Source organism: Panthera uncia, chromosome C2 (assembly GCF_023721935.1).
Source record: "Panthera uncia isolate 11264 chromosome C2, Puncia_PCG_1.0, whole genome shotgun sequence".
In the NCBI taxonomy this organism is placed as follows: domain Eukaryota; kingdom Metazoa; phylum Chordata; class Mammalia; order Carnivora; family Felidae; genus Panthera; species Panthera uncia.
The window spans coordinates 129,482,288-129,508,761 of record NC_064810.1 but is presented as its reverse complement, the minus strand read 5'-3'; the positions used below and the strand labels follow the sequence as shown (position 1 = coordinate 129,508,761).

The 26,474-nt window shown below is 39.0% G+C and overlaps 1 pseudogene; it reads right to left on the bottom strand.

Moving 5' to 3' along the window:
* Nucleotides 1–16,817: 16,817 nt before the first annotated feature.
* On the bottom strand, nt 16,818–23,802 carry LOC125921647 (nuclear fragile X mental retardation-interacting protein 2-like; annotated as a pseudogene).
* Between the last annotated feature and the right edge of the window lie 2,672 nt (nt 23,803–26,474).

Here is a 26,474-nt window from a genome sequence, read left to right as displayed (position 1 = left end):
ACCATGGAGGGTACAGAGCTGTTTTTATGGAGAGAGGACAGAGAAAGGGGGAAGAGTACAGGAAAAGCACTCCCCCAAAAAGTAGCTGGAAAGAAAGAGAAAGAGTGCAAACACCCACAAATGATAGAACAAGAAAAGGAGAAAGGAGAAATGAGAAGGTTTCAATACCATTATGACTCTATTAACAAGGGAGAGCAGACTCAGGAATTCCGCAGCTCAATACCTGGCAGTGCTCTCGTGGGAAGGGTGAATTCCCAGGAGCAGGCAGCCAGGTCTGAGGGATCTGCGGGTCAAAGGGGAGAAGTGGTTCTCTTGCTTGGAGGGCATTTGGTAGAGGCCATACAATTTCCCCACAGGCAAAAGTCCCAGCAGACCCTGAAGAACAGTCATGTTTGCTGGCATTGAACAAAGATCCCAGGGCGTGGTGAAACCTGGTGCCAATTGTGTGTTGTGATTTAACATAATCCTTGAACCTCTGCTGCCGTGCGATTGCACAAACTTTTTCTGGGACAAGCTGACACCCAGCCCCAATCTCTGAGCCTCTGCAGCAGTGCGATCACTCTAACATTCCCAAGGGCAAGTCAGCACCCAGCCATTGCTCAGAGAGACTCTCCCCCAGAGGGTTGGAGCAGGTCCAAGCCACAGGGAACTCAGAAGTGAGGGGTTTGGAAACAGAGCCCTATCTGAGATAAAACTGGGGAGGGAGGTGCTGCCTAGCAGGCTGATGGCTTGGACATGGACAGTGTAGAAACGAGGAGTGGACAGAAGCTAGAGACAAAGGAGTGGTGCTTGATTGCTGGTTGGTGACAGTGCAGTGTTTCTGTGCTAGAGACTGGGAAGCTGGGTGAAGCCATTTTCACCTCTCCCTCGAATGCACAAACACACGCATGCATGCCACACCCATCCACCCCAGTAAGCTAAGCAACGCCACCTAGTGGAGAATGGAGCCATTACACCAAGTCGTGTCCCAACTGCACCAACCAATCTCTAGAGGAACACAAGTCTCGCTGCCTGTTTAGTGTATGGACTATAAAATGCTTCATAGTTTGACTTCTAGGGGAAACTGGATGTAATTTCATTTGGATTTTATTCTGTTCATTGGTCCATCTTTTCGGTTTTGTTTTCTTTTTCTATTCTTCTTTGTGGATACAGAAAGGAAAAATTATCTTTTTTTCCATTTTTATAAAAAAAATTTTAAGTTTCTTTTTACTGTATTTTTTTTTAACTCTATTTTTTTATTTTTTTAAATTTACATCCAAATTAGTTAGTATATAGTGAAGCAATGATTTCAGGAGTAGATTCCTTAATGCCCCTTACCCATGTAGCCCATCCCCCCTCCCACAACCCCTCCAGGAACCCTCAGTTTGTTCTCCATATTTATGAGTCTCTTATGTTTTGTCCCCCTCCCTGTTTTTATATTATTTTTGTTTCCCTTCCCTTATGTTCATCTGTTTTCTCTCATAAAGTCCTCATATGAGTGAAGTCATATGATATTTGTCTTTCTCTGACTCATTTCACTTAGCATAATATCCTCCAGTTCCATCCACGTAGTTGCAAATGGCAAGATTTCATTCTTTTTGATTGCCAAGTAATACTCCATTGTATATATATACCACATCTTCTTTATCCATTCATCCATCGATGGACATTTGGGCTCTTTCCTTACTTCGGCTATTGTTGATAGTGCTGCTATAACCATGGGGGTGCATGTGTCCCTTTGAAACAGCACACCTATATCCCTTGGATAAATGCTTAGTAGTGCAGTTGCTGGGTCGTAGGGTAGTTCTAGTTTTAGTTTTTTTAGGAAACTCCATACTGTTTTCCAGAGTGGCTGCACCAGCTTGCATTGCCACCAACAATGCAAGAGATCCTCTTCCTCCGCATCCTTGCCAACATCTGTTGTTGCCTGAGTTGTTAATGTTAGCCATTCTGACAGGTGTGAGGTGGTATCTTACTGTGGTTTTGATTTATATTTCCCTGATGATAAGTGATGTGGAGCATTTTTTCATGTGTCAGTTGGCCATCTGGATGTCTTTTTTGGAGAAGTGTCTATTCATGTCTTTTGTCCATTTCTTCACTGAATTGTTTATTTTTTGGGTGTTGAGTTTGATAAGTTCTTTGTAGATTTTGGATACTAACCCTTTATCTGATATGTCATTTGCAAATATCTGCTCGCATTCTGTCGGTTGCCTTTTAGTTTTGCTGATTGTTTCCTTCACTGTGAAGAAGTTTTTTATTTTGATCAGGTCCCAGTAGTTCATTTTTGCTTTTGTTTCCCTTGCCTCCGGAGACCTGTTGAATAAGAAATTGCTGCGGGTAAGATCAAAGAGGTTTTTTGCCTGCTTTCTCCTCAAGGATTTTGACAGCTTCCCATCTTACATTGAGGTCTTTCATCCACTTTGAGTTTATTTTTGTGTATGGTGTAAGAAAATGGTCCAGGTTCATTGTTCTGCATATTACTGTCCAGTTTTCCCAGCACCACTTGCTGAAGAGACTGTCTTTATTCCATTGGATATTCTTTCCTGCTTTGTCAAAGATTAGTTGCCCATACGTTTGTGGGTCCATTTCTGGGTTCTCTATTCTATTCCATTGATCTGAGTGTCTGTTCTTGTGCCATGTATTTTTATTTGATTTGTAAATTTTTTATTCTATTTTACTTCATTTCACGTTATCCTATTTTATTGTGTGTGTGTGTGTGTATATATATATGTGTGTGTGTGTGTGTGTGTGTATACACATTTAAACATTATACATTTAATGTATATATACATTTAATATATATATGCATTAATATATATATACACTAATATATATATATTTATACATGTTCTTACTTTTTTTCTTTTTTTCTTTCCCTTTTTTCCCTCTAATCTATCAAACTTCTTTCAATAACCAGACCAAAACATCCCTAGGATCTAGCTTCATTTATTTGATTTTTTGTGTTGTTATTAATTTTTTAATTTTTAATTTTTATTTTATTCTTTTTCTTCCTTCCAAATGACAAAGTGAAGGAATTCACCCACCAAGAAAGAACAAGACAAAATGACAGCCAGGGACTTAATCAACACAGATATAAGCAAGATGTCTGAACCACAATTTAGAATCACGATAATAAGCATACCAGCTGGGGTTGAAAAAAAACATAGAATCCCTTTCTGCAAATATAAAAGAAGTAAAATCTAGTCAGTATAAAATTTAAAATGCTATAACTGAGATGCAATCTCAAATGATGATATGACAGCAAGGATGACACTAATGGATGAAGCAGAGCAGTGAACCAGGGATATAGAAGACAAAATTATGGAGAAAAATAAAGCAGAAAAAAGAGGGAGACTAAGGCAAAAGAACACTGTACAAGAATTAGAGAACTCAGTGACTCATTAAAAAAGGGTAACATTGGAAACATAGGAGTCCCAGGAAATAAAGAAAAAGAAAAAGGGGTAGAAGTTTTATGTGAGCAAATCATAGAGGAAAACTTTCATAACCTGGGGAAAGACACAGACATCAAAATCCAAGAAGACCAGAGAACTCCCATTAGATTCAACAAAAACTGACCATCACCAAGGTCATAGTCATAGTCACAAAATAGACATCACATATCATAGTCAAATTCACAAAATAGACAAGGAAAGAATTATGAAAGCAGCAAAGGGAAAAACTCCTTAACCTATAAGGGAAGACAGATCAGGTTGGCAGTAGATCTGTCCACAGGAATTTGGCAGGCCAGAAAGGAGTGGCAGAATATATTCAACATGCTGAATGGGAAAAATATGCAGCCAAGAATTCTTTATCCAGCAAGGCTGTCATTCAAAATAGAAGGAGAGATAAAGAGTTTCTCAGGCAAACAAACACTGAAGGAGTTTGTGACCACTAAACCAGCCCTGCAAGAAATTTTAAAAGGGACTCTCTGAGGGGAGAAAAGATGAAAAACAAACAAACAAACAAACAAAAACAAAACAGACCAAAAGCATCAAAGACTAGAAAGGACCAGAGAACACCTCCAACTCTACAGGCAACACAATAGAAATAAATTCATATCTTTCAGTAATCACTCTGAATGTAAATGGACTAACGCTCTAATCAAAAGACGTAGGGTATCAAAATGGATAAGAAAAACAAGATCCATATATATACTCCTTACAAGAGACCCATTTTAGGCCTAAAGACCATCTTCAGATGAAAGTAAGGGGATGGAGAACCATCTATCATCACCAAAAGAAAGCTGGACTAGCCATACTTATATCAGAGAATCTAGATTTTAAAATAAAGAATGTAACAAGAGATGAAGAAGGGCATTTTATCATAATTAAGGGGTCTATCCACCAAGAAGATCTAACAGTTGTAAACATTTATATCCCAAATGTGGAATAACCCAAATACATAAATCAAATAATCAAATACAAAGAAACACATTTATAATACCATACTAGCAGGAGACTTCAACACCCCGCTTACAACAATGGACACCAACAAGGAAACAAAGGCTTTGGATGACACACTGAACCAGATGGACTTAACAGATATATTCAGAATATTTCATCCTAACACAGTGAAATACACATTCTTCTTGAGTGAACATGGAACATTCTCTGGAAAAGATTACATGCTGAGTCACAAATCAACCCTCAAGTACAAGAAGGTCAAAATCATACTGTGCATATTTTCAGACCACAACATATGAAACTTGAAATCAACCACAAGAAAAAATTTGGAAAGACAACGAATAATGGCAGATTAAAGAACATCCTACTGAAGAATGAATGGGTTAACCAAGAAGTTAAAGAGGACACTAAAAAGTACATGGAAGCCAATGAAAATGATAATACCACAGCCCAAAACCTCTGGGATGCAGCAAAGGCGGTCATAAGAGGGGAGTATACAGCAATCTAGGCCTTCCTAAAGACGGAAGAAAGATCTCAGATACACAACCTAACCTTACACCTTAAAGAGCTAGAAAAAGAATGGCAAATAAAACCCAACGCCAGCAGAAGATGGGAAAAAATGAAGATTAGAGTAAAAATCAATGCTATCGAAATAAAAAAAAAAAAAACAGTACAACAGATAAATGGAACCAGGAGCTTGTTCTTTGAAAGAATTAACAAAATTGATAACCCCCTAGCCAGTATGATCAAAAAGAAAAAAGGAAAGGACCCAAATAAATAAAATCAAGAATGAAAGAGGAGAGATCACAACCAACACTGTAGAAATACAAACAATAATAAAAGAATATTATGAGCAATTATATGCCAACAAATTGGGCAATCTGGAAGAAGTGGACAAATTCCTAGAAACATATAAACTACCAAAACTGAAACAGGAAGAAATAGAGAATTTTAACTGACCCATAACCAGTAAAGAAATTGAATTAGTAATCAAAGATCTCCCAAAAAACAAGAATTCAGGGCCAAATGGCTTTCCTGGGGAATTCTACCAAACATTTAAAGGAGAGTTAACACCTATTCTTTTGAAGATATTCCAAAAAATAGAAATGGAAGGAAAACTTCCAAACTCATTCTATGAGGCCAGCATTACCTTGATTCCAAAATCAGACAAAGACCCCACTAAAAAGGAGAACTACAGACCAATTTTCCTGATGAACATTGGTTGCAAAAATTCTCCACAAGAGCAGCATCCATTAACCATAAACCATTAAAAGAATTATTCACCATGACCAAGTGGGATTTACCTGGGATACAGGGCTGGTTCAATATCCACAAATCAATCAACGTGATACACCACATTAATAAAAGAAAAGACAAGAACCACATGATCCTCTCGATAGATGCAGTGAAAGCACTTGACAAAATACAGTATCCTTTCTTGATAAAAACCCTCAAGAAAGTAGGGATAGAAGGAACACAACCTCAAGAGTATAAAAGCCATATACAAAAGACCCACTGCTAATATCATCCTCAATGGGGAAAAACTCCCTCTATGATGAAGAACATGACACTCTTGCCGCTGTTATTCAACATAGTATTGGAAGTCCTAGGCTCAGCAATCAGACAACACAAAGAAATAAAAGTCATCCAAATTGGCCAGGAGGAAGTCAAATTTTTGCTCTTCACAGATGACTTGATACTCTATATGGAAAACCCAAAAGATTCCACCAAAAAAAACTGCTAGAACTGATCCACGAATTTAGCAAAGTCGCAGGATATAAAATCAATGTACAGAAATTGGTTGCATTTCTATACACCAATAATGAAGAAAGATAAATCAAGGAATCGATCCCATTTACAACTGCACCAAGAACCATAAAATACCTAGGAATAAACCTAAGCAAACAGGTGAAAAGCCTATACACTGAAAACTGTAGAAAGCTTATAAAAGAAATTGAAGAAGACACACACAAAAAAGGAAAAATATTCCATGCTCCTGGATTGGAAGAATATTGTTAAAATGTCGATACTACCCAAAGCAATCTACATATTCAATGCAGTCCCTATCAAAATAACACCAGCTTCTTCACAGAGCTAGAATGAACAATCGTAAAATTTGTATGGAACCAAAAAAGACCCTGAATAGCGAAAGCAATCCTGTATGGTACTGGCATAAAAACAGACATTCAGATCAATGGAACAGAATAGAGAACCCTGAAATGGACCCACAAACATATGGCCAACTAATCTTTGACAAAGCAGAAAAAAATACCCGATGGAAAAAAGACAGTCTCTTCAGCAAATGGTGCTGGGAAAACTGGACAGCAACATGCAGGACAATGAAACTGGACCACTTCCTTACACCATACACAAAAATAAACTCAAAATTGATGAAAGACCTAAACATGAGACAGGAAGCCATCAAAATCCTAGAAGAGAAAACAGGCAACAACCTCTTTGACCTTGGCTGCAGCAACTTCTTACTAGACATGTCTCTGGAGGCAAGGGAAACAAAACCAAAAATAAACTATTTGCTTCCTGCAAAGGAAACAATCAACAAAACTAAAAGGCAACCAACTGGGAGAAGATATTTGCAAATGACATATCAGGAAAAGGGGTAGTATCCAAAATCTATAAAGAACTTATCAAACTCAACCCCTCAAAATAAAAAATCCAGTAAAGAAATGGGTAAAAAGATATGAATAGACACTTCTCCAAGGAAGACATCCAGATGGCCAACTGACACATGAGAAAATGCTCAGCATCACTCATCATCAGGGAAATATAAATCAAAACCACAATGAGATACCACCTCACACCTGTCAGAATGGCTAACATTAACAACTCAGGCAACAACAGATGTTGGCGAGGATGCAGAGAAAGAGGATCTCTTTTGCCCTGCTGGTGGGAATGCAAACTGCTGTAGCCACTCTGGAAAACAGTATGGAGGTTCCTCAAAAAATTAAAAATAGAACTGCCCTACAGGGTAGGGTATATGCAGGGGATGAATCACTGGATTCTGCTCCTGAAATCATTATTGCACTATATGCTAACTAACGTGGATGTATATTAAAAATAATAAAAAATAATTTGGAAGCTTATTGCACTACGAGGGATTTATCCAAGGGTTATAAGTATATTGTTTCGAAGGGGCACATGCACCCCAATGTTTATAGTATACATAGTATATATACATACATACACACATACATACAATGGAGTATTACTTGGCAATCAAAAAGAATGAAATCTTGCCATTTGCAACAATGTGGTTGGAACTAGAATGTATTATGCTAAGTGAAATGAGTCCATCAGAGAAAGACAAATACCATATGACTTCACTCATATGTGGAATTTAAGACACCAAACAGATGAACATAAGGGAAGGGAAGCAAAAATAATATAAAAACAGGGATGGGGACAAAATATAAGAGACTCTTAAATATAGAGAGCAAACTGAGGTTTCCTGGAGGGGGTGTGGGTGGGGGGATGGGCTAAATGGGTAAGGGGCATTGGGGAGGACACTTGTTGGGATGAGCACTGAGTGTTATATGCAGGGGATGAATCACTGACTAACTTGGATGTATATTAAAAATAATAAGTAATTTGGAAGTTTATTTTCTTTCTCTGGGGCTGAAGCAATTTAAATAGTACCAACTCTATCCCATTTCTATTGAAGCATTAACTAATTAAAACACCAAGAAAATTTCATTTTGTTTCTTTGTTTGGTGAGAATGTAAAGAGAGGAGCTCTTTGGAAACTTCCTTGACTTCCTTCATCGATTTGATTAATTTGTGTTTTCTATTTCTTCTTGAGATAGGTTTAATAATTGTTAATTCCAGAAAATAATTCTTTTTATCTAAGTGGGAGCGATATTCTAAATTACTATTTTTGTTTGTTTGTTTTGACTTTTTTTGAGTATAGTTGACACACAATGTTAAATATGTAAATATAAGAGAGAGAGAGAGAGAGAGAGAGAGAGAGCAAGCAAGGGAGGGAGAGAGAGAGAGTCCCAAGCAGGCTCCTCACTGATAGCGGGGCTCAATCCTACAAACCGTGAGGTTATGACCTGAGCCAATATCAAGAGTTGGATGTTTAACCAACTTAAGCCACGCAGGTGCCCCACATACAATGTTACACTAATTTCAGGTGTACGGCTTAGTGATTTGACAAGTTTATACATTATGCTGTGTTCACTACAATTGTAGATACCGTCTGTCTTGTTACATTGTTATTATAATGTCATTGACTGTATTCCTTGTGCTGTGCTTTTTATTCCTGTGACTTATTCACTCCATACTGGAAGCTTGTATATCCCACGCCCCTTTACCCATTTTTTTCCCATCCCCTCAGCTCCCTCCCCTCAGGCAACCATCAGTTCTCTGTATTTACAGATCTGATTTTGCTTTTTGTTTATTATTACGATTTTTAGATTCCACTTAATGAGTGGAATCATATGGTATTTGTCTTTCTCAGTCTGACTTATTTCACTTAGCATAATGCCATCCAGGTCTACTCATGTTGTCTCAAATGGCACAGTCTCATCCTTTTTATGGCTGCATGATAACTCCAGTGTGTGTGTGTGTGTGTGTGTGTGTGTGTGTGTATACATGCATGTGTGTATACCACACCTTCCTTATCCATTTGCTGATGGACACTTAGGTTGCTTCCATATCTTGGCTATTGTAGATAATGCTACAGTAAACATAGTTACCGACATCACTGTGTTGACTTAGTGTTTTAGTTTCTTTGGCTAAATACCCAATAGTGAAATTATTGGATCACAAATTACTATTATTGAAAGTAGAACTTCTTCACTGAGTTTTAATTTCATTGACATCTAGTTGTACTGTGTATGGTTTTGAAATATGCCTTATCATTTGTGATAGTGGTTTGTTCCTATCTCATGCTTGTTATTCTTTCTTTTAACTAATAATTTCAAGTATATGCAATATTTTGTTTATATCTGATAATTCCATTATCTGAAGTTTTGAGGCTCTAATTTTGATATATGTAGTTTCTGAAGACTCTTGTTCGTGATGGATTGATTTTTGTTTGTGTTCTTGTTACTTTTAAATTTATTTTCTAATTCTGTATATGTGCTTATGTTGGGCAGTGTTTTATCCGTCAGAATCTTGTGAGCCCTGGGTTAAGTGTGTGTCTCCCAAAGATGATTTGTGTTGGCTTTTGCCAGAAATCTCAGGGTTGTTTTTAATCTAAGACCACTTTTTATGATAATTTGTTTACCTGGCAGTGCCAGATCATGCATTTGTGTATTTGATCTCCTCTCCTGTATACAAGCAGGGCTTTGCCTATAAATTCTCAAGTGAGACATTTCTTCTTCCCACTCAAGTCAAGGCAGATAAGTTACTTGAAATATCTTTCTTTTCTGGAAAGAGTGGCTCTTTTCTAATACCCTCTTTTACCAAGAGAGTAGCTCTTTGAGAGTCTTGGTTCTTATAGGGATCATATTCCAACTCCTTGCACAGGCCCAACATCTTGTCTCCCTGTCTCTGTGGGTCATTACATTTTAAGCAACTTGGTTTCTGTAATTGGCAAATGATTCCAGAGCAGAGGTACTTCCTAATTTTCAGTTTCTTTTTGGTTTTGCCTGGGAGATTCCTTTCTTTAAGCTCAGGTATAGAATTAAAAGATTAGTATATTTCACCAACATTTCTGGTTGCTTTGTAATAGGAGGTGCTCCCCCAAATATGCCTAGCACATAATATTAATGGAATAGGAAATCTGCACATAGTATTAATTTCTTCTGCTGCATAAAATTTAACTTCAATTTTAAAGAAGATTTTACAGGTACATGGATTGAAAAGTCAATTGGTTCTACCAAGGTAACTACAAAGGACAGACTTTTCTTGCCCTTTACCACCTCAATCAAACTTTCCAAAGAGAATCACATTCAGTTCTTTCTTTTTTGTATAATGTTCTTACCCAAGCCTTCCTTGCTGTTTTATTTTTAGATACTCTGTATTGAATTTCTACTATTGCTTAATCACATATCGATGTCCCTTCTCCTCATTCTCCAAATAATTATATCTTTAAGTGATACCAACATTCAGGATTTCTATTACTACAATATGTAAATATTATTCCTAGCAGAATCATGTCATACATTTTATATAACTTAATGTTTTGGGGGAGAGTAACAGTCACTTCCATTTTTTTGTTTTGTTTGATAGTCATTTATATATGTGTCCCTATTTTATTGCCAAATGCTGTGCGAAGTGTAACACTTCTCTCAATGTATTTAAACACATGAGTTACTCTATTGGTTTTCTCTCGCTACATCTCTCCTGGAACCCCCTGCCCTTGGCTTCTGTCTAGTTGAGACTGCTTCATCTTTGCTACAGAGCTGTCACCTGAGAATTGCAGGGGAGGAATTGGAGGGTGGTGATTGCCAAGAGTGGGGATGGCAGCGGGTGTTTGAGCAACATAGGTGTATACAGTTATCAGAGCTCAGCAAATGGACGCTAAGTTTGTGTATTTCATTGTATGCAAATTTTACATAAAAAGGACAAAAGCACAAACAAATATTCGATTCTAGTGGTATATTAGCTAAAGTATTTAGGGGGAAGTGTAGGGATGTCTGTAACTTTGAAATGTGTCCAAAAAATAAGATGAATAAGTGGATGGATGGGTAAAAGGATGGATAAATGTGTTAAAACACATAGAGTAAAATGTTAATGGTTAGTCTAGGTGAGGGTATAGTGTAAAATTCACTGTAAAATTCCTTCAACTTTGCTGTATGTTTGAACATTTTTATAATAAAATATTGGAGGAAAAAATAGTGAAGATAGTAAAATGAAGTAGTCTGTGTTGGAATGTAAACAGGAGCTCAAGAGAAATGTATCAGCTAAAGCAGCGTTGGTGAGGAGCTAAGGAAGAATAAATGAAAATGTTAAAATGTAAACTTAGCCGCTTGCCTCTACAGTCTAATTTTTCAGTGTTCTGTCTCGAATATATTCAGATCCAAAGAAACTGATAAATTTGCCTGTCTGTTTCCAGGGAGAGTCAGTAGAGGTATAAGGGAGGAGGAGAGCAGAAATCCTAGAGGCAGGAGCTCTTTGTGAATGCCAGTGTGCCTACAGCAAGCACTTCTGCCCTTGAGTATCAGCTCCCTTAGAGGATCAGAGCTTTGATCCAGCCTTGAGGTGGCATATTCTTTGACTTAGGAAAATTGTCACACTGACAGCCTTATTTTTACCAATGACACAGACAGTCATCGACATAATCATACCAAATAAGCGGGGTGTTCAGAAGGCAATTACAGAAGGCTCTGGGTTGCTATGGTGACAGATCAGCCAGCCAGACCCGATTTTTCTCCTCCCAACTTATTAAAATAGCTTAAAAAAAAACAGAAAAAGATAAAAACTAGCAAGCACACTAGAAAATGAAGATAAGAGATGTCAGAGTTGGAGTGGAATTTCTTCCACACCATTTTAGGAGAGTCAAGGAGCACTGTCTTAGATTTTTCACCTTCTTGTCCACCTTGTGCAACCAGAGAGTTCCGAGCCCCTCAGAGAATTGAAGAAGGCTTTGAGTGGTGCATTCCTAAATCTGGGACACAGGGGTTCACTGGAAAACAGTGAATCTTACTCCAAAGCCCAGACTTCTGTCCCTCTCTTTTCCCTAACAACAACTTTCTTTCTATATTCACTGAGAGATTAATATTCCTAGCAACAAATGACAGGAGTAGAAGATGGGCAGAGGTTCATTGTGTCCTAGGATTCTTTGCCATTGAAGAAATTCATCAAACAGTTGCAGAGACAGGCAGAGTTCTGGGGAGCAGTGTGCACATAGGATTTAATGCTCCATGTAATATGGTTCCCTGAAACAAGGAGTGTAAACATCTGACTTAGTGTTAGAGCTCTCCAACTGTTGGATCAAGTGAACAGCCAGTCTCAGGCCAGCAGACTCACACTCGATGAACACTGTTAGACTCTACTAATCAAATTAGTGGCTGTCCAGATTTTCCTGACATTCTCATCTCCGACTGAGATGAGGAGGATTTTTGTACTGGAGAGGAAGGTGGAAAGAGCTAAGGACATTCCACATTGTTGCCAAATTCTAAGTAATGGTCTCTCTATTTAAAGTAAGTAAACAGAAGGGCCCCCCCGGGTGGATCAGTCAAGTTAAGCAACTGATTCCTGATTTTGGCTCAGACCATGGTTTCATGGTTTGTGATTTCGAGCCCTACAGTGGGCTCTTTGCTGACAGTATGGAGCCTGCTTGGGATCCTCTCTCTCTCTCTCTCTCTCTCTCTCTCTCTGCCCCTTCCTGCCTCTCTCTCTCTTTCTCAAAATAAACAAATAAGCTTTAAAAAAATAAGTAAGCAGAAAAACTCTATGGATACTATACAGAGAATGCAACATAAGGACAATAAATGCTTTCCTGAAGATTCTGAGAAGGGCAAATATCTGAAAATTATTTTTTCACACAAAAAAAGAACATTTTAGAAGGCAGTTGTTGGTTACCGTCCTAAAAGATGGGGGGGGGGGGACAACTCTGCAACACAAAGGTTGAGGAACACGTTAATGTAAGGATAGAAATACAAGGTGTTCTGGCTTATACAAAGAAATAATGTATAAGAATCTCATATGTTAGATTAGTTTTATAGCAGTGACAGTCAAAGGCTGAAAACTGTGTTATGGTATAGTAAACAAATGTGGAACACTTTCAGAATACTGAGGGGGAAACTAAAGAGAAGAAAATGATCAGGAAGATGATAGATGGGAAAGAGAGGGTAGAGATTTCGTTTCAATAAATTGAATGAGGAAAAAAAGGATATGGTATTGGTTGACAGTGAGGAGAAACCACCCAGAGCTAAATAAAATGTTAAATTCAAAACTTGAAAAGGCTGTTTTGTTCTTGGTAAAATTAACAAAGTAGTCAACACGTGAAATATCCTGGCAAAGAGATAGTAGAGATTTCGTTTCAATAAATTAAATGAGGAAAAAAAGATATGGCATTGGGTTGACAGGAAAAATCACCCAGAGCTAAATGAGATGTTAAATTCAAAATTTGAAAAGGCTCTCTTTTGTTCTTGGTGAAATTAACAAAATATTCAACACGTGGAATATCCTGGCAAAAATTTTAATATCAAAAAAAGGAAGAAGAAAATTTTGTAAGCATCTGGGTTGAAAAGGAGAATTGATTATGTGTAAAAACAAAAACATTAGGCAGGCTGTGATTATTCCCCCATGATATTTAATGCAACAAGACAACGGAGTAATACCAACCATGTTTTATAGGGGAAGTAAAATGACCTAAAAATCTTACAGTTTGTCAAACATTTTGAGTGTTCAAAAGTCAGGGACATCCTGACATAAGAACTCAGAAAAGTAATAATTACTCTTCCTTTCTTAGGAAAATTTCTCAATTACGTATTCCAGTTACTTGAATGAATCCAAAGCTAAAGAGAGAGCTCTGGTTCTGCTCTGGCGCTTTAAACCTCCCTATAACCTGTTCCTGTCACTGGTTACAATGAAGCAATTTAGACAAAATACTAAAACAACTCCTAGAGATCTGAAAGGTAAACAAACGGATGCAGGTTTTGGAGAGGAGTTAAAATATGAAGTGGCCACATAGTCTTGTATTTGTATTTACTTTTTGTTTGTTTTGTTTAATTTTTTTTAACATTTATTTTTGAGAGACAGAGACAGACCTTGAGCAGGGGAGGGGCAGAGAGAGAGAGGGAGACACAGAATTGGAAGCAGGCTCCAAGCTCTGAGCTGTCAGCACGGGGCGGGGGGGGGGCGGGCTGGGGCTCAAATTCATGAACCGAACCTTAAGATCATGAGCTGAGTCAAAATCGGAGGCTTAACCAACTGAGCCACCCAGGCACCTCTTGTTTTGGTTTGGTTTGGTTTGGTTCCTCTCTTAAAGCTTTGTTTGAAGGGCAGACTCCTTTTCATGGAAAGGCAAGATGGTCACAGCAGCACTGGCAGCTAAATCTCTCTAGAAACCTTGTCTTTCTGCTCAGGAGCCAGAAAAAGTAGATCCTGTGGGCCAGATAGTAAAGGGAGACTCTCAGAGCCCGGGCTAGGTCTGTATTTTATAATCCCTTGCACAACTGCTTAGGAAAACAAATTCAGCCAAAACCAATTGATAGGTTAGAATGAAATGCTAAATATATGCAAAGAATCAAAGAGAAGCCAAGAAAGTGGGAATGGCATAAAAAAAAATAAAGAAAAATTAGACTGAGAAAAACTGACAGTGATAGACTGAATCCAAACAAATTGATAATTATATTAAATGTTAATGGTATAATCAGTCCAATTATAGGATAAATATAAACAGAGTGGATAAAAAGCAAGACATTATATTCTTCCTGAAGAGGCACACTTGGAAATAAAGACACGTAAAGATTAAGAACAAGTGGATGGAAAAAAGACATGCCATGCAAACTGTAATCATAAGAATGAAATCATTATTTTAAATGTTACATAGAATAGACTTCAAGACAAGAATGTTACCAGAAATAAAAGGGATATTTCTTTTTTTTTAATTTTTTTTTAATATTTACTTATTTCTGAGAGAGAGAGAGAGAGAGAGAGCGTGAGGGGAAGAGGCCAGATAGAGAGGGAGACAGAATCCGAAGCAGGCTCCAGGCTCCAAGCTGTCAGCACACAGCCCAAAGCGAGTCTCAAACTCACAAACTGTGAGATTATGACCTGAGCTGAAGTTGGACGCCCAACCGACTGAGCCACCCAGGTGCCCCTAAAAGTGATATATATTTTTTTCTACACACACACACACACACACACACACACACACACACAAATTTATTTTAGCATGCTATATACAAGCTGTAGTGCAACAGGATGGCAATGTGATGATAAGACAGGGCTAATGCTCTTCTCTGCCCAAAAGAAAGTTTCCAGAATTTCACGTTATTTTCCTTAAAAACCCATGTTGCTCTAGTAATAAAATATATTTATTAAGATATGATTAGAAGCTAATAAGCTCAGAAGTATAGTTTGCATGGAAACATACCTTCTGTAGGCAGGGCTTATCACCTCCTCACTGGCTAAACACATGAAAAGTTTTCATGGAATTTTTTCTTCCCCTTTTAGATATTTCTGAGACATTAGAAGAGAATTTACAGAAAGGTACAGAAGTTTCTGTTTAGATGTTCAACACAAAACAAGGAAAACAGCACATTTAGTGTTAGTGACAGAGAGCAAGTCTGGAGCACCTACAGTTGAAAAGCAGAGTGTATTTCTGCTCCCACTTATACAATTACATTACAATATGGGCAAAGGAATATTTTTCCATATTAAATATCTAAATCCAATTGTTCTATAACTTTTCTTTAAATGACACTCATGGAGGGGCACCTGGGTGGCTCAGTCGGTTGAGCATCCGGCTTTAGCTCAGGTCATGATCTCACAGTCTGTGAGTTCAGGCCCTGCATCGGGCTCTGGGCTGATGGCTCAGAGCCTGGAGCCTGCTTCGGATTCTGTGTACCCCCCCTCTCTCTGCCCCTCCCCCACTCATGCTCTGTCTCTCTATGTCTCAGAAGTAAATAAACATTAAAATAAATAAATAAATAAATAAAATGAAATTCACGGATTCCTCACTTGTTGAAGTCCAATATGTAACCAAAGCCAAGTGATCTATGTACCACCAACTATTCCAGAATTATAGAACTTCAATACCCTTCCCAATCCCCCCCCCCCCCCAACAAAAAATAAAAGGAAAGAAGGAAAATTTTCCCCAACACCCCCCAGAGGCTGCTTAACTTCTGGCAAGACGTGCAAATCATATTCGCTAAAAATAAATAAATAAATAAATACACCCCTGCAAACTTGGAGGCTTTTATCCAGGATTCTTGCGGGGCTCAAAGTATAACCAAAAGATCAAGGGAGGAGTGGGGGAAATGTTGAATCATTCTGGGTTCCCCATGATTAGTGTATCACTTTAGTCACAGAACAAGATAGAACGAGATCTTTTAAGTGGATTTGCCTTTCCAGTGGGTCATTTGTTGCCCAAGTTGATGACAGCAGGAACTTTAGAACCACACTTGCTAATAAATCTGTACTCATTAATCACTTGCATTCACACTTAAAAACTAACAAAAGGAAAAAGAAAACAAAAACTATTCAGTACTGGAGATTAAATAACCATGTGTAGTCTCTTGAAATAAATGTTGATTCCTAAGAAGTCTAATTACTTTCAGTTGCCTTTTTAAAAAATAACCATATGTGTGTGTGTGTGTGTGTATGTATATATATATATATATATATATATATATATATATATGTATATTTGTGTGTATTATCCTGTGATTGTACTTATGGTTCCTCTGCTGCGTTGAAGATCTAGGAGCAGAAAAGCCTATGCCCCTCCCCCCCCAAACCTGCCCATGAACGGTGGCTCTAATGTTGCAGAAAGGTTACAAATAGGCAGTCTGGGCCTTCATTGATCTGGACTATCCATGGCTTCATTGTAAGTGATCATCCTTTTAGGCTCTTGCCTCTGCAGATTCCAAACAGATTCCATTTCTTTAGTGTGATAGACAATAGCAGCCCTCAGGTCAAAAGAACCCCAGCTATCATTTGTTTCTAGACCTCTCTGGTATCTCTGTTCTTTGGTGAAGCCTAACAAAGTGTTTGTAGGAGACACCAGAGGATTTTGATTTTCTATCTCGTAGTCCTTTGAGAAAAACACTAAAGCACCTTGACTACTGGTGTCTGAGTTTTGCAGGCCACCTATATGACTGGGTTCCAAGGATAAGGCTCCACTCTCATTAGTAGTCCCAGATTTTCGAATGCTACCCAGAATTTGAGGACTAATCTGTTTTTCCAGCTCATAAGCCTTGGGAAACATGGGATGCTCAGTTCCTGAGGGATTATCCTGGCAGATATTCCCCTTGAAATGTCACCTCCATCACTTTATGATCTGATGACTTCCCAATAACTTCCCAAGTCTCAGGGCCAGCACTGGGCTCATTTATAATTGATAAACCCCACTGATTCTGGAAGATAGCCCCCAGGTTTTGCTGATCTGTCTGAGAGGGTAGATCCACTTGTGCTGTGCTCAACAGCACCATTTGCATATCTGAAGGATAGATGAAAAGGCTAGATTTAATTTGTTCAACAGCCGCTGAAGTCGAACTCATGTCCCGGAGAACTGAAGCAGTCCCAGAAGAGATGGGTGTTAGAGTATTAGCAGCAGGAGTTAACAGTGGCTGACCCCCTGGAGAATACACACTTGCATCAGTCCCTGCTGAAACAGGCCCATTAGAAAAGTTGGCCGAAGTAACAGATTTCAGCACTGACACGGGGACCTGGGATATGGGCTTGAAGACTGGGTCTGAGTTTCCCCAGCCGGTGACGAAGAGGAGGAAGAAGATGGTGACACAGAAGAGTTCTGTACAGTTTTGTTGAGGTTTTCCTTCACTTTGCTTTGCATAACTTACTTTAGGAACTATTTTAAGCACTGCTATTGTCCACTGCAAAAACGGGGGGGTGGTTTAAATGGGGTCCAAGAGTCCTCTTTGGAGGTAACAGCAGAAGGATGCTTTCCTTTGGGCCGATGATCAAACTTCTTGCCGCTCACGCCGGGTTTAATATCAGAGCTTTTCCGCAGCATATCACCCACAGCAGGTTTTCCTCGATTTGTTCCTCCAGGCCCAGTTTCCAAATGGGCTTTGAACCATCTACTCAATTTCCCTTTTGTTCACTGTCGTCAGGCCTGAAAGTTTCAAGTCCCTGTTTTAAGGTTGGCGCCCTGGTCTCTTGTTGCCTTATTTTGTCCTGCCCTCAATGAAGGCTTTCACATCCCTGGGCACTATTGCCCTAGCTTTCCTTTTTTTTAAGAGTAGTACATCCACTCTCAGATCTCACTACCGTCATTATCCGCCCCTTTGCCCATATAACCACTAGTAATAAAGCCAGAATTATTTGTCGCAACGCCATTTCGAATTGCTACAGTATCAGTCTTCTCTGCAGACTGGTTCTCTCCAGATTTCTTTTCCTAAGACTTCCCATTCTTTTTGTCCATACTGTTCCGAATGACATTCCTGGTTTTCATTCCTGCTTTCCCAAAGGTGCCAGCCTTTACAGTCTGCTTCAGATTAGTGTCTGCGATCTGTGGGTTGCCATTGAGGACCCTGGAAATAGGGTCGGTAGCTCCATCAGAACCCAGGCTCTTTAAAGATACGTCTCTTTCTCCGGCATTACCATTTAGTTCACCATAGCCTGTTTCCTTCTTCGGCGTCTCCTGGTGCTGCTGGAGGGAGTGTTTGTGCTCATGTTTCAACGCCTTGGGCTGGGCCTTGGGGCTGCCCTTGGCTCCATGCTGCGGGCACTGGTGATGGTGATGGTGATGCTGGTGGTGGCTGTGGTTCCGGTTGTAGAAATAATGGTGGTGGTGACGCGGCTGCAGCTGCTGCCGGGGGTGATGGTGCTGAGGCTGTGGCTGGCCAGGCTTCTCCACTGAAAGCGGCCGGGCCTCCTTGGCTGAGGCTGCGGGCTGCAGCGCCCTCAGGATCTGAGCAGGATGTTTCTTAAGGATAAAAGGCACAGTTCGTCAGAAAGACGTAACAATTATAAATCTGTTAGCCTTTAATGATAGAATCTCAAAATACACGTAGCAAACGCTGACGGAAGAAAAGGAAGAAATGGATAATCCTGCAATCACCGCCTTGTACATGTAACACTTCTCTTCCAGCAATTGATAGAACAACCAGACAAAAAACATGCAGGAAAGCCACAGAATATCTGACCAACACCGTTGACCACTTTGGTGTAATGGATATTTGTAGAACACTACATCCAACAAGCGTAGAATATGCATTCTGTATAAGTGCACACGGTGTATTCACTAACATAGACCGCATGCTGGGCCACAAAACAAGTCTCAATAAATTTAACAGGACTTAAAGCATACAGACTGTATTCTCTGACTATAATAGAATTAAATGGAAATTGATTATCCAAAGAGATCTAGGGGCACTTGGGTGGCTCAGTCGGTTAAGTGTCTGGCTCTTGATTTCAGCTCAGGTCAGGATCTCATGGTTCGTGAGTTCCAGCCCCGCATCGGGCTCCGTGCTGACAGTCTGCTTGGAATCCTCTCTCTCCCTCTCTTTCTGCCCCTCCCCCCCTCAAAAAAATAATAAACTTAAAAAAAGAGATCCAGAAAAACCATGAATATCTAGAAATGAAATAGCATATTTCTAAATGATTCATGGGCCAAAGACACAAAGGAAATTAGAAAATATTTTGACGGGGCACTTGGGTGGCTCAGTCAGTTAAGTGTCCAGTCATGATCTCAGGTCATGATCTCATGGTTCATGAGTTCGAGCCCCACATCGGGCTCTGTGCTGACAGCTGACAGGCCTGGAGCCTGCTTCCAATTTTGTGTCTGTCTCTCTCTGCCCCTCCCCTGCTTGTGGCCTCTCTCTTCCTTTCTCTCAAAAATAAATGAACACTAAAAAAAAAAGGAAAAATATTTTGAACTGAATGACAATGAATACAATATACCAAAGCTTATAGGAGGCAGAGAGAGAAAGCAGTCTATTGAAAGAATCTATGGATTTATATGCTTATATTAGAAAAGAAGAAATATTTAAAATCAAGGACTAAGATCCCATATTAAGAAAGTAAGAAAAGAAGAGCAGAGTAAAAACAAAGTTAAGTAGAAGGAAGGAAATTATAAAGAGAAGAGAATAAGTCCTTGAAAGAGAACAGACAATAGAGAAAATTAAATCTAAAAGCTGGCTCTTTGAAGAGATCAATGAAACTAACAAACTTTTAGTTAAGACTGATGAAGAAAAAAAAGGAGAGACGGGTGCCTGGGTGGCTCAGTTGGTTGAGCATTGGACTTCAGCCCAGGTCATGATCTCAAGCCCCACATCGGGTTCTGCACTCTCCATGCAGAACCTGCTTCAGATCCTCTGTTCCTCTCTCTCTCTACCCGTCCCCTGCTTGCTCTCTTTCTTTCAAAAATAAACATTTAAAAAAAAAAAAAGGAGAGAATACAAATCACCAATAGCAGGAATGAGAGATTATCAACTACAGATCCTTCAAAAATTAAAAGTATAATAAGGAAATTCTATGAACAATTTTATTGCCAACACGTTAAAAATTTTTTTGACAAAATGGACAAATTTATTGGAAAATACACCTTACCAAAAAATGGCACAGGAAAAAAAGTCTGAATAGTTCTAGTGTATGTATTAAAGATTGAATTTATTATCAAAAACTATCTTTCTGAGATAACTCTAGGTCCCGATGGTTACAGTGGTGAAGCCTATGAAAAATTTAATGAGAAAAAATGTATACAAACTTTTTTAGAAAATAGAAGTGACCACTGCACAACTTATTCTAATGCTAGCATTACCTTTATATCAAAACATTCAAAGAAATTACCATAGATCAATATTTTTCATAATTATAGATATAAAAATCATTAACAAAGTATTAGCAAACAGGTGAAGGGGGTCAAAAGGTACAGATTTTCAGTAATAAAATACCTGAGTCATGGGGATGTAATCTACAGCATGGTGGTTATGGTTAATAATACTGTATTGCATACTTGTAAGTTGGTATGAGAGGAGATCTTAAAAGTTCTCATCAGAAGAAAAAACAGTTTTGCAACTATGTATGTGCTAATTGTAATAATTTTGCAATATATACAAATATTTAATCATTATATGGTATACCTGATCACATATGTCAATTATACTTTAGTAAAAAGAGATAGCAAGAAGGAAGATACATCACGACTAATTAGAGTTCATCCTAGGAATGTAAGGTTGATTTAACATTTGCAATAAGTGTAAATCACTATATTAACAGAATACACTAGGAAAGTCATATGATCATTTTAATAGACGATTAAGAAGCACTTGACAAAATTCAACATTCTTGAATGATATAAATGTTCAGTGAACTAGAAATAGGAAGGAAATTCCTCAAACTGATAAAGGACATCTACAAAAAATCTACAGCCGACATCGTGCATAATAAAGAAGGACAGACTTATTTCCTGCTGAGGATAGGAGCAAGGCAGGAATGTGTGCTTTCATAACTTGCAATACAGAGGGTGGTGGCTGAACTGAAAAGAACTGCATTTATAATATTACTTTGCATTTCAGACTATGTCAGTTTGAGCACTTTATACTCTCTGAGGCTGTTTCTGCATCTGTGCAGTGAGTACAATAATGCTTGCTTTGGCAATTGGGTTAAATGCCTAGCACAATGCCTAACATAGCAAAGAGATTAATAAATGTAAGTATTACATTTGTACCTACCCAATAGTCTATAAGCTCTCTGAAGACAGAAACGATTTCTCTTTTATTTCCAAATCTTCAGTGCTTAGCTCAGTACCTAGAACAAAATGGATATTATGTAAAAATTTGTTGATTAAATTATTAGGATTGAGACATTGATAAATGGGGCCTTAAAGATTCTTCAGCTTTCTAAATGAAATTCCAAGGATGGGCTATTTCCACTGGAAAATAGTCTTCTTTGGTTTGGGTGAAGTTTGTATTGAGTCATTTACCTCCACTTGATACTTGTCTGCTTTGGGGGAGCCCTGTTAATCATGTATGCTTTGATTGCAAGCTCTGAGACAAAACAGATGCTTTGGCGTGGTATTCAGGACCCTCTCTTCTAAGTCTGCTTCTCAGGTGAGCCGTCCCTCACTCTAACTAAGTTTATTTCTCCACCTTTCCTTGAACATCTTTGCATTGTACCACTTGAGCCCTTGCTTGGGTCATGTGCTCTGCCTGAAATGCCCCCTTCTCTCTTCAGTCAACATCCTACCCCACATTCCAGGCCTCTCCCTAAGGAGACTTTCTCCCATCTGCCATTTACCTGGTCAGAAATGTTTTTTCCCTAGCGTGTTACTTTGGAGGAAATGTAATTAGGGATATAAATCTCTTGCCGATGCAGAAATTCCTCGCCACAAAATAGAGGAAAGAAAGAAAACGGTGGCATGATTGAACCAGATGGCGATGTGCATTACAGGCAATCTGCCATACGGTTGCAAAGAAAGAAAGAAACCTCACCCTTTTGTATAGCCAAGCAGGTATAACCCATCGCACATGTGTTCTGGAGATAAATAACTAGTTCTCAAGGAAGGAGACCTGACAGCACCTTTTGTCACACATGGTTCATCCTGAATTCATCTGATAATTGGGTGTTTGCAACTGCCTTTATCCAAAGGAAAAATAGTACGACATGCTTTGCATGCCAAGCTTTGCATCTTGAAGCCAGGTGCCCTGCCAAAGTTAGGATCCTACCCAACCATGGAAACTGGGAGCTAGAGGCGCTATGTTCGTTGATTACACTTTAAAGAGATAGCTTCCAAATCCTTGAGGAAAACATTTCTGGGTTGTAAGACTGTCATGAGGCTTATTTAGCTTTTTAGAAGATTTACATATATCTCAAAAAGGCAGTCAAAGAATTTACAAATACAAATTTTCTAAGGTAAATGCTCTAAGAAAAGGGAGGTGGGAAATCTCTTTTTTTATGCACTAGAGAGACTTAAAAAAATTTTTTTTTGTATTTGTTGTTTACCTTAAAAACTCATATAGCCTCTGGGTTAGTGCCATTAAAATGTTACTTCACTGATGGAGGTATTTGTATACTCCTCATCTCTTTTTCCTGCTGGATTGTGGTAGAAAATGTGTCCTATGCATCTGTGCTGTGGCATCTGATGTGTCCCAAGTACATTATTGGAGGTTAATTAAAATTGATTGAATAATCAGTATACCTGTATAGTGTAATATCCCAAGTTTGGTTATATTTCAAAGCCACTTTATTTTCAGTTGTGAACCATCTAGTCTGCTATTACGGTGTTAAGTTTGATAAATGCACTTTGGAGGAAAGAATTAAAAATCAATTCCAATGGCAAGGTCTACCTACTGCTAATATTTCCTGATGGCTTCTAAATGTCACAGAACCTTCACTGTAGGAAGGACGGCACTAAAATCATGAGTCAGAACACTGATATACATGGAAGAGAAACTACATACGACTTAATCCAGTGAGACCTTCAGCAACCAGAATTCTCCAAGGGAATTATTCCCTAATAAGGTGGTGGTTCACCAAGTGTGCTCCCAGACTAGTAGCAGACTGATGCCCAGGAGCTTATTAGAAATGCACATTTTCAGGCTCCACCCTATACCTTCTGAATCAGAAACTCTGGAGGTGGGGTCCAGCAGTCTGTGTTTTAACAAGCCCTTGGTGGGGGGAGGGTTGATACTCACTCATATTGCAAACCACTGACCTAACGCATCCTTTGCATGCTCTGAATTAACTTCTTCCCTTTGTATCTAGAATTGTACTGATTATGTATCATTCTTGGGAGATTTTGGGAAACAGACAAGCAAATAAATATTTCTTCTCTGGTTCAGGTTGAGAAAGACTGGATGGTATTTTACCTCTTCCATGTTGTATCCCCTCTACGGTAATGCTAATAAGACACAGGACAAAGGGGTGACATGTCTGGGACCTGGAGTCCTGCACATTCCATTTGTGGGCCTGTTGTCTTTCCATTCAGCCCCATCTCTGGCTTTGATCATCAATTAATGAGCATCCCCAATCTCTTCTGGCTCTCATCCTTTGAGTTGTGGTCCTCTGTGGATCGGCCTCAACTTACTCTCTTGGGAACTGCGTCCTCAAGAAGCCCAGATACATTTAATGCACCACATACATGTATTGGAACCTTCCTGTTTTCCTGGTGCTGGTGCTGGAGGAATCAGTGATTTAACAACAGTGCCTATGGTTGCAAAGTTGGAAAGATGCCATGTGTACTTGATTTAGCTAAGCCGAGCAAAACCTAAGAACTTCAATCGTGAATAAAATTGTGAGAGAAAAATAGGATAAAGGCTTCCACTCGTTGAGGGCTTCTTATTTAACATCTGTGGTAGGTTGTGGTTTACACTTCAGAAAGAAAAGCCCAATAAAATGGGGGAGGTGTTGGGGTTGGAGGAGGGAGCGTAGAGAAATGGAGCATCCTATAAGGGAATGGCCAAGGAGAACTCCCAGGGGAGATGGTGAGGGGAAGAAGGGACTTAGGATAACATGTCTAATGAGAATTTTTATCACTTTGCTTTGTGGTGTGTGATCAGGGCCCATATTGATTAAGGGCAGTATAGCAACTGCCCCTGCAAAAGCCTTCAACAAAATCTGCATGGCTCATTAATGCTTTTAATATGAGTCAATTCTCTTTAGAGAATGCAACTAGTTTTTGAGTCTGGGGTGGTCAAACATCATCAAGAGCAAAAACAGAGACTACATGTGGGGACACCTGACCTCTGGGTTCCTTTAGTCTTTACGAGTGTTAACTTAAAGTTATTGCCATAAAGGCGATGACTCCTGACTGTTTGCTAGCTTTCTTAAGGCCAGGATAGAGACGATGGTTTAATTAAGCATAATTCAGAGACTACATTGATTTAAGAAGAAGTTCCCAACACTGGTACTGCTGAATATCAGTATGACTTCACAAAGGTATTCAAGATCAAATGAGGGTAGAAAAGTTCTCTTATCTTTTTCTTAAGATAAAGCCTTCTTTTCGAGATCCATTTTCATTTGACCAAGAGGATAGCATGGCATGGCCCCTTACCCCAGCCTTGGATTATTTAAACTTTCATCCCGGCCTCTTTGCCCACTCCTCAGCTTGGCAAGGCACAGCTAGAGTAGCTCACACTCCACTAGCTAGGGAGATTACTAGGTGATCTTCAGCTACTGTTTACACCAAGGCTGAGGGTCTCTCAATCTCCCCCACCCCTCCCCGCCAGCCTGCCCTAGCACAGAGCTGTCTCCCTTCAATTTCTCACATTTTGATAGAGAGCCATTTAACTTCCACTCAGCTGTTTTGATCTCACATGTTCACATCTGCTCCTTAACATTGGTTTCCAAGTATGTGAAAACTTCCATATTGAAGATGATGATTTTGTTTGGTTTAAGAAAACAGAAACATCGTCCAGTTAGAAGCACCCATTTTCTCAGCTATTAGGACTGTGACAAGAACACTTTTTTCTTAGCCCACCCATCTCATTAAAAGCTGTCATCCACCCAGAAACTCAAGCCAGAAACTAACAGACCAGCTCTAAACACTTCGCTTCCCTTCAAATCTCACATCAGATCTGTTACCAAACCAAAATAATTTTTTTTTTTTCAAATTGCAGCTAGACTCCACTTCTCTCTCTTTCACTGCCATCAATCTAGTCCGTCACAACACCTCTTACTTGGACCATTGCAGTAGTCTCCAGTGTGGTTTCTGTGCATCCATTCTCTTCCTTTAGTTATCACAAAGCAGGGACAGTGTTCTACTTAAAATGTAAATGGACTCATGTCACTTTCCTGCCTAAAACCCTTCACAGATTTCTCAATGAGTTTGGTAAGATCCGACCTCCACCACATGCCTACATAATATTTGACCCTGCCTGGCCCTCCAAGTACATTTTGTGCTATTCTCGCCCCTCCCAACACCTTTGTTTACTAAATTGTTTACCTAGTTCAGCTGTATTGGGATGAATATAAATAGTATTTGCAGACTTACCAAAGCTTAGCCCATAGCCTTAGCCTGTGGAATTGTTCAGACAGCTCTTACTTAACCATATGCCAATGGCATTTCTAAGTTTTCTCACTAAAGCATTTAACCTTAGATGAAGTTAAATAATGCACCATGAATTTAGCTATTGTAGAGATATGTCTTTCCCAGTTAAACTTGGAACTGTTCCCAAAGTGTCAACTGTCTTTAGATTTTTGAAGAGTCATACACATATTTCTTTCAACATTTTAATTTTGGGTCTATAGCAGTATACAATGTATCATACAGCCAAAGTATACATCATATGTAATACATCATACAAAATGTCTTATTTCCACCTTGATCACTATGGAAGAATGTCAGACATTAAAAAAAAAAATCTCAACTTTCTTCAATCTTAATGTTAAAATTTGCTGAGAGATTGCTCAATGCTGTGAGAGTTTTTAAGGAGAAAACAGCTGTGAAGAGCTGCAAATCATAGCTAAGCCAAAAAGTTTGGTGTGTTTCCTTTTAATCACCAGAGACCCCAGAGGATGGACAGTCAGCATGAGACTTGTGTCAAAGAAA